The 9689-nt window shown below is 34.1% G+C and overlaps 1 protein-coding gene across 2 annotated transcripts in view; it reads left to right on the top strand.

Moving 5' to 3' along the window:
- The window catches only part of aven (apoptosis, caspase activation inhibitor), a 50101-nt gene that overhangs the window by 27372 nt on the left and 13040 nt on the right, over positions 1 to 9689 (top strand). The window lies entirely within an intron of this gene.

The raw sequence follows: 9689 nt of genomic DNA, 5'->3' as shown, positions 1-9689 counted from the left end.
CTGGAGGACTGACTCATTACGCATCAGCTTGTGGTGTCATGTCACAACAAACCAGAAATAGTTTAACTATACAACTCTAGCTTTGTATTTAGTGTCGGAGTTGACCGGCCTGAAAGATTGGAGAAAATATCGGCATGTTGTTTCAAAGTAGGAGAGGCTTTGTGACGCTTTTGGTTTGGAAAAACCATCCAACTAACAGGGTTGTTTGAATGAGGTGTCGAACAAAATGTGTGGTTTTAAAACTGTTGTTCAGGGTTGAATACAGAATTATTTTGACGATAAAAGGCTGCAAATCTGTCTGTGTGCAGGGGAAAAGGCTAAGTTTAGTTAAAACTTTAAGGTACTTCTGTTCCCTCTTATTTATACAACCCATTACAGAATATAAACTTTATATCACAAAATGTGGCATTAGGGATAGTTTTTCTTTCCCCAATGATTATTTAAAGAGTATTTTTTCTTGTTTCTATGTAATCTTTTACTTATGGCTTATGTTTAATTTTGGTTGGTTGTCCTATTGCTGTTTTTCCTTTGGGAATGACATTTTAAGTAGTGGAGATACCATGGTAGTAAATATTAATAAGAGTAAACACATTTCAATATGCAGCATTCTTAAAGTTTAACATAACATATTTATAAAAAAAAAGACGATAAGAATATTTTCAGTTTTTCCTATCCAGCATCCTGAGGGTCTATGTCGGTACCACTTTTAATAAAGTTACAAATCAGTCAGTATAAAAAAAAAAATTTAATTATGAGCAAATAAAATAAACAAACCACAGATATGTCACAAATTTACAGAAAGTCTGAAACGGCAATCATGCAGGGTCTGTTGGTAACGGCATGATGTTTGTAGTCACAAATTATTACTAGTATTATTACTAACTAACATTTGTAATCGCATAATGTCCACATAAAGATGTGCAAAATATTATGTAATACAACATAATATTTTATGTTGGAAGATTGTCAGGAAAAAAACAATAAATATCTGCCCATAATTTTTTTGTAGAGCTCTTCAAATCTGACTTTATCTAACAAATTGAACTTGGATAAATTATAATGCATATTATTACTCAATAAATTCAAATATTATTGAAAAGTAAATTTATTTCTGTGACTCAGTTAACTGAGTGAAACGCATTAATTTCACACAAACTGTAATTTTATGACATTTAAAATTAGGTTTTACATCAGAGCAATAAAAAACATTTTCAGTACAGAAATATCGGCTTAATTAAAAGCACGTTTATTATCGGCTTTAATTTTATTTTTCAAAAAGTGATATTAATCTCAAAAGTAAGCTTCTTCCAAAGACATATTCTAATCTGTTGAATATTATTGCATTTGAATGGATTGAACAGGAATACATACTTCACTCAGTTTAGCAATTTTTAAATTTTTTGCCTCATCTACTTAAATATTGTAGTAAAATAGGGTTGTAAATATCTGTAGCTAGCAGCAGGACAAATCATCTTACTTTCATGTTTTTTGTTGTTTTTTTGACTCAAAGAATCAAATTATGTAAATGTACAAGTGCCAGACTGGCTCTTAACCAAGAATGTCCAGCAGAGAAGGTGGCAGAAATTTATTATGATTGATGAATTTTGAAGTAGGAAGTGGTTGAGCCTCTCGCCTCTAAACAAATACAAAACCTCACACGCCTAATGAGAGCAGAGCCTCGAGTGGATTGGCGCTCCACTGATATGACTTTGACACAAACAACCTCACCATTAAAAGTTAAGAGCAAAGACCTTCGCTCCTCTTCATCGCCTCGCCTGGTTTGCTCCGGATTTTAATTGCAATTAGCTCCGACAGTGATTTATCAACGCGTAGTGGGTTTCAGCGCCATGTCATGGCGGACTAATTGGTTTGGTTAAAAAGGCGTGACAGGGAGCACGCTGGAGGTGCTGCAGCTCTCAGCGGGAACATCAAATCTACAGGGAAGTTTACAACTTTCCCTTCATCTTCCTCTCTTTCTCACCTTTCAAATCAAATTTTATTTCTGTACAACGTTTCAGTAACGAGGCATTTCAAATACAAATTATATTTTGCTGTCGCTGCATATCAAAATATTGACTAATGTTTCATTGATTATGTTTCAAAATCAGCTCTAACCAGGTGGGTTTTTGTCCAGGTTTAAAGGAACTCAGTGTTTCAGCTGTTTTCCAGTTTTCTGTAAGTTTGTTCCAGATTTGTGCTGCCTAGAAGCTGAATGCTGCTTCTCCATGCTTGGTTTTGGTTCTGGGGTTGCTGACCAGAACCAGAAGACCTGAGAGGTCATGGAAGGTTGCTATGACAACAGAGGATCTTTATTATATTTTCTTACTAACCCGTTCAGTGATTTATAAACAGTATTTTAAAGTCTGTTCTCTGAGCGACAGGGAGCCAGCGGAAGGACTTTAGAACTGGGTGATATGCTCTAACTTCCTGGCTTTAGTCAGAACTCCAGCAGCAGTGTTCCGGATCAGCTGCAGCTCTTTGAGTAATTAATTGATGCGACTAAAGAGAAACTCATGGACAATTTTCTCTAGATTTAAGGTGTCGAACTCAAGGTCCGGGGGCCAAATCTGGCCCACGGTAGCTATTTATGTGGCCCTCTTGACTCCAAATTACATCAATAACTTCCTCCAGTTTTTCACAAACTCGCAAAATTCATACAAAATGAACAGATTCCCACATTTTTTCTGATTTTACTGGAAATTTTTCTCAAAATTTATCAAAACATTGAGTTTAAGTGACTAACCTACTTAATGTCAAGTTATAGTCTGTGATCAATACGCCGATTAATAAAAAGTCTCATTTAACATATTTCTAACTTAGCACCATAAAATTTGTAATTTTGAATGCAAAAACCACAAAAAAATCACAAAATCCTGGAGAGACTTGATCACTGTTCAATATTATTACATTTTAAGAAACACTTATTGAATGCTGAAACAAACAGCTATTTCTTAATATTTTAAAAGTTCAGTGGATTTTATCAACCAGCCCTTTAAGAACATTGAGATTTTTTTTATATGGCCCAAAATGAAAATGAATTTGACCCTGCTCTAGACTTTGCTGAGACATTAGTCCTCTAATCCTGTAAGTGTTCTTCAGGCGATAGAAGGCTGACTTTGTAACTGTGTTTATGTGGATCTCAATGTTCTGGTCATCTCCAGACCCAGGTTTCGGCTCTGATCGCTGGTTTTTAGTTGTAATAATTTAAGCTGTGCAGTTATTACAGATATTTCCATCCTCTTCACTTTCTCAGATCATCAAATCTGATTTGTCAGGCTTGTAATAGCATTCATTTGCTCCTAGTTTCATGAACGCTGCTTTGCTTGATCTCATCTGGTATCTTGTAAGTATTTGCTCACATTGTGTTTAAAAAGAGAAGAACTCGTTCTTTGATGTCGGACCGTTAATCTGCAGACAAGTGGAGCCGAAAGCAGGGGTAGGGGATGAGTTTTCCTCTTCCAGTCACACGAAATGTCAACATTTCATTACAAGTGTTATTGGAGACTGAGCAGTGGGAAGGTTTCACCTCCTGGTTCTGCTCAGTTACTGGCTGCTCCAGGTTCATGTGTTACGGTTGTGTGTTTAGGGAGTATCCTAACCGCTCAGAGTAAACCGCTGTGGTGTTTGCACTGCGTGACGGTGAGCAGTGACAAAGTTTGGATAACGTATTAGCAACCCTGTACACAACACAGCACAACCATGGAGACCCGAGGTGTGTTTAAGATTGTTTCTGATAAAGAAAAAAAAATAGCACAAGTTTATTTATTTTTCAGCAACAAGGTAGTTCAGAGTGCTTTCTTTATGTGATAAAAACATAATACAATAACCACTTATCAAACAACCAATAAACATTACATTTTGTCAAGTGCCAACATCAAAATTATCGATCTAATGTAACTATGTTTATATATTGTTTAAAAAATATTAATCAAAATCAAATAAAATATTAATTGTGTAGCTTGTTTCTGAATCATAAAAACAAATTGAAATATTAAAATTTTCCTTAATTACGGTACAAAAGCGACTCTAAACAGGCGGGTTTTTAATCTAAATTTGAAGGAGCTCAGTGTTTCGGCTGTTTTGTTGTTTTTTTTCTGGAAGTTTGTTCCACGTTTGGTTCTGGGGATGCATCTTATTGCATTTATTAAACTATTGCCACTCCATGTTGGAACTAAACACACTTTATTCGTAATTTAAATTTTTGTAAATTTTTCCCCAAACAAGCTAATAGGTTTAATTATCTTTAAAAAGCGGTTTTACTCAAGGATCTTTTTTTTTTATTTAATTTTTTACATCATATACAACTGGAATGCCTGTTTTCACAATGCGAGTGAGACGGAAATAAACACAATTTATCACAAACTCACCTCCTTTGACTTTAGAAAATACAGTTTCTGTACATTTTTAAGTTTAATGTTTGAGCCAAAAATTGGTGAGAGATTCAACACAGCACTGTTTTGAGAAACGTGTCGTTGCGTAGGTTTTCTTTTATCTCCTGCTTTAGTAGCAGAATCAATTCCTGGGAAGTAGTAAAATAAACTCGACGGCGAGGAAAATAAGCGTCATGAAAATAAAATAAAATAAAATAAAATAAAATAAAGCAAAGGTTTCATGAACCTCAAAGAATCTCTGTCCTGATTTCTCTGTCCCTAACAAAATCCCATTTTCTCTCCAAATGTGCTAATTTTTGAAGCTCTTGACTGAAGAGGTTTAGTACTTCAGTGAAGCAGCGGATGTGCAGAGTGTAAATTATTTTAACAACAAACCCACATATTGAATCTTCACAGTCTTGAACTCAGTCAGGATTATTTATCCTCTTCACAAAGTTATATTTTCATTACGGCACTGCTGAAAAGTTCAGGAGCAAAACGTTTTGTTGTCTTTTTAAATATCGGTCCAAATTACAAAAAATACAATCTGAAATCACTTAACAAAGCAGAAAAGTTCAATTTAAAAGATACAAATACAGTTAATATCAATCAAATGGAATTATCTTACTATGTTACTTTAATATTCAGAACAAAATAATCCTAATTCTAGAAGACTAGTTGGTATGAATTTTTTTTTTTTAAACAGCCATTTGCAAGAACTTTGACATTTCACAGCAACTTCTCAATTTGAGGATTTATTGGTTAATTTATGTTACAAATTAAAAAAAAAAATTCAGATAAGTAGTTGGAATCTAAGCATAGGATCATCTCAAAAATGTTAAAATTACTGAAAGCTTATTTTATTTCACTAACTCAGTTGATAAATTAAACACATTATATAAACTACACTTTTTTAAATCCTATATTTCAGTTATTACGATGTTGTTCCATTTAAGATTAAAATACTACACCAGACCATTTTTAAAACCCGACCGGAAACTTATTTTTACTCATTGGCCTTCAACCCAACTGAGACCTGATTTTACCATTTTTAAAAAAACTTTTTATCGTTATTGATTTTATCTTAACTGCTTTTTAATTATTTCTTTATTTTATTTGTTACTGATTTTTAACACTTTGTTTCAGCTGCAAATGGTTAAAAAAAAATGTTTGTACAAAAATGGGGGTTTAATGAAAAGTAATAGCTTCTCAAATGTTATTTCAAAAGTTTGTTTTAGACAAACAAATGAGCATCATCAGAATACAAATCCTAATTTCCTAAAATGTACCTGTAATTTGTCTATTTTGTTTACGTTCAACAGAAATTCCCAAAATTTTGACGATATTTTCTTAAGAAAATTCTCATTTGGGAACTTGGCGCGTATAGAGAAGTTAAAACGAACGCACCTTAAATCTCATCTGCATGATTTTGGCTTTCAACAGGTTAATTTGTGTAAGACAGAGAGAAAAGTTAGGATTTATAATTAAAGCTGTTAATAGAAAGTGATTCAGATCCAGGAGTCCTTATTTTTATGCCGAGCCTTGGTGCCTCAGCGCGGCGGGCGCACAGATGGGGCGAAGGTGAACAGCAGGCAGGTGAAAACATGGCGGCGCTGAGTGGAGCAGGAAAAGAGCCGACGCCAGCAAGGGCGAACAAAACAACCAAAATATAAAAAGTGAGTGGAGAACAGGTAACAAATAAAATAATAATCTGTTAGCACTGAGATATCAAGAGTTAAAATGGCTCTTTATGCTGACGTTATACAATATCCTAGAAAGATGCTTTAATTGAAAATCAGTTAAATGATTATTGAGTTTCTTTAAATATTGGTCTAAGGTATGTCTATTTACGATAATAAATCAATTAATCGTGCAGTAAATTAAAATGAGCTTGATAATTTCCATTGTGATAATTAAAAAAATTTTCAAAGAGAAATTTTGTTAACCAAGACTTCATAATCCATTTATTTTACGATTTCAGTTGTGTACTGTTTTTGTTTTTATTTCTTGTTTTTGGTGGTTTTATTTATTTCAGATATTATTGAGTTAAGTGCTCTTCACAAAATTAAAACAAATTTTTTTTTGAGATTATTAACTTTATCATTATTATTAGGATTGCATAATATGTTGGTATCAGTATCAGCCGATTTTTAACGTATCGGTATCGAACCAATAAAAAAAAATTATCTTAAAAAGAAACTGGGCCAATGTGAAGAACAGATACTTATTTTGATCTGTTTCTGGTTCTATTTTTTTCAAAGGTGTTGAAACAGTACTGAAATATATTGGTAAATATGGTAAATATTATTATTGGATATCAATATCAGCTCAAATTTTTGTATCATGCATCAATAATTATATTACTCAAAACGACAATATTATCGTTCATTGCAGTAATTTCTGGGACAATTTATGGTACCAGTTGTTATGGTAACAGGCCTGGTTTCAGGTTTTTCTTCACTAAAAGTATTTGTCACTAGTGATCTGTGGGCGCCCCCTAGTGGTCCTACAGGTACTGCATGTTAACCGTTTATTTGCCATGATGTCGGCTCAAAGTGCTACGCTACAGCTAGCTTACCAAAGGATTGTGTTTAAAACTAATAATTGATAAATAACTGAATGCAGAGTCACTAAAAAGAAAACCTGAAAGAACGTTTTTATTTTTGAACATTATTACAATATATATCATGCCACAGGAATGCAGATCTCGGTCTGTGACTTTGCTGAATGCGACATGATGGAGACAATGTGTGAACAGTGCTGCATCGTAACACTTAAAATGAAGTTATTGACATTGGGCTATCTACTCTCTGAAAGAAAATGTTTGTGCTTATTGTGTTTCTAAATTACAGACGACCCTAAAATGTTATTAATGCAAACAACACTTGGTAGTAAAAACCTTTTTGATTTCCATGTGTTTTCTATCATCTAAATAACTCAAAACACCACAGGTTGACTTGTTCATGGTTTTATTATGGTCAGTCACTTTTGTAAAACAGCGCCACCTTTTCACTTCAGGAGGAACAAAGAAAATGAGTTAAGTTCATTTCAGGCTGAATATATGTAGATGCTGTGTTACTTTGGGGTAATGTAAAGTTGGGCGGTTCATGAGTGTTTGGTAAACTGATCTAAACTTCCAAAATATCCACCTGAATATTGGAAACAGCATTTATTATAGTGCTTAAAACTTTAAATGTTGCATTCAGTTGACTCTCTTTCCTGGGTTTTTGAAATTTCACAGCCATTTTTCTTGTCTTGGTTGGCATCTGTTGCTATGGTTCCGTCGGTCCGACATGCGATGCTATTTCTATGGACACAGATCAGGAGGACACAGGCGGTGTAGGTGGGAGACATCAGCAGGTCTCTGCGTTAGACCGAACAAAGACGCTGAGGGAGGAAGAAGAGGAAGAGGAAGATTTTAAACAGAAAAGCAGGAGCCAGAAACAGATGGAATGCGAGAGTGAGAGACTGAAGTGTTTTCAAAGTGAGACAGTTTGGCTTTAATGCAAATTTACCTTTTAACACAGAAAGTTGGGATTTTTACTGCATCATATAATTATCTAAAAACCCGACATGGTGTGAATAAATAAAACAGAGTTGGGGATTTTGTGAAGAATTGACTGATGCCACTGTGGGTTGTAGATCCACACAGATCACTGCCATCAACAGGAAAACCAATGAGTCGAACCATTTGCATTAATTAATCCGTTAAATTGTGAAGAGGAGCCGGCGGATGGCGCTGACCTCGTTCAAACGTGGTCTGCGTCGCATATGGTGGCTTCTCTTTCAGCGGCCTGAACACAAATGTGCTCTGGACTTCATTCAGCCGTCGCCCACGCGTCAGCTGTGCCTCCGCTGACTAACCGGCAAAAGTTTTAGACAAGATTTGTCCAGAAACATTTTTTAAAAATGTGTGAAACAGAGTTTGAGTCAGTTACAGAATTTATTGGCTTTTCATTTAGTCGGCAGACCCTTTCGTCCAAACAAGATCGATTGCAGTTTTATTGTTTACAAAAATATATAAGTTCACAGGAGTTTTAAAACAAAATTTTGGTTAAATAATTTATTTAAATTTTATGCTACTCCCACCGTTTTGTCAAAAGCTGTTTTATTTTAGTATGTTGCAATCTAGGTGTGGCATTTATTTCATACCGCAAAAATATTATAAAACTCTAATGTAATTAAATAAATATGAAGATTTTATTTTGTCTTAGGTGTTTTTAAAAAGCCTGAATGTCAAATATAATCAGACAAGAAATAATCAAAAATAGAAATAGATTCGATTAACTTTTTAAAATCCCACGTAAACATACCGTGTATCTATTAACTGTACATATTATTTATTGGGTTATTTGATTATATTTTAAGTTGATAAAATAATCAAATTAGTTCATTGTTGTCCTAATTATGTTTCAGCGCAAAAAAGTGCAGGGATTTGTTGATATTGTGTGAATTTGCACAATAATTATGAAGAAACTGGAGGGACTGGTTGCTGCAATTTGTCAGTAAACAGAAAAAAACTGCATTGATTTTATTGATAACATAAAATATAATCACACATTTAGTCTAGAATCTAGAGGACCGCATAAAAAGCTACGGAGGGCCATATTTAGCCCACGGGCCACATGTTTGGCATGTGACGTAAAGTGCTGATGTTGATGTCATTGATTATGTTGACTGGTCTAAGCAGTATTATTAGTAAATTAAACCAATCAAAAACATCCGTAAACAAGATATTTAATTGTTCATGATTATTGGCACCTTTGGATTTCCATCATGTTGATTTTAATTCATGTAGCTGCTAATGAAATTCCTGCAACAGTAGTGAAGAAATACATCGTTAGCATATAAAGAAAAACATAAGGAGGGTCCTGATGTTGGAGATAATTTTTTCCCAAAGATCGTTTACAACGTCTCTGAATTTTATTCTCCTGTCTTCATATAAATGTGTTTCCAAAGTGAACAGAGGAAAATTTTATTTACATTTATTTGATCAGCAGTGCAGCTCTGGAATCAAATAACATCAGATCCTCATCATTTCACATCCTTAGCTTTTTATTACTATTCTCTCTTATATCATCTGTTACACAATGAAGCCAAGTTTGGAAGAATACAGTTATCAGGTGACTCATGTTCTGTCTCAAACTCAAGTCTCTGCCTATATCTGAACGTAAAATGAAACTTTGTAGAAACATAAACCTGCTGGAGAAGAAACATGAGTGTGAGCTGATGGTCGGACTTATTTCCAAATAAAAGAATATGAGATAAACGGTGCAAATTAATACCAGCTGTAATTTTAGCCGTTGTCCAAAGTTCACT

Source organism: Gambusia affinis, linkage group LG22, assembly GCF_019740435.1.
Source record: "Gambusia affinis linkage group LG22, SWU_Gaff_1.0, whole genome shotgun sequence".
Lineage (NCBI taxonomy): Eukaryota > Metazoa > Chordata > Actinopteri > Cyprinodontiformes > Poeciliidae > Gambusia > Gambusia affinis.
The sequence above is the reverse complement of the archived record's forward strand: the minus strand, read 5'-3'. Positions and strand labels throughout refer to the sequence as shown.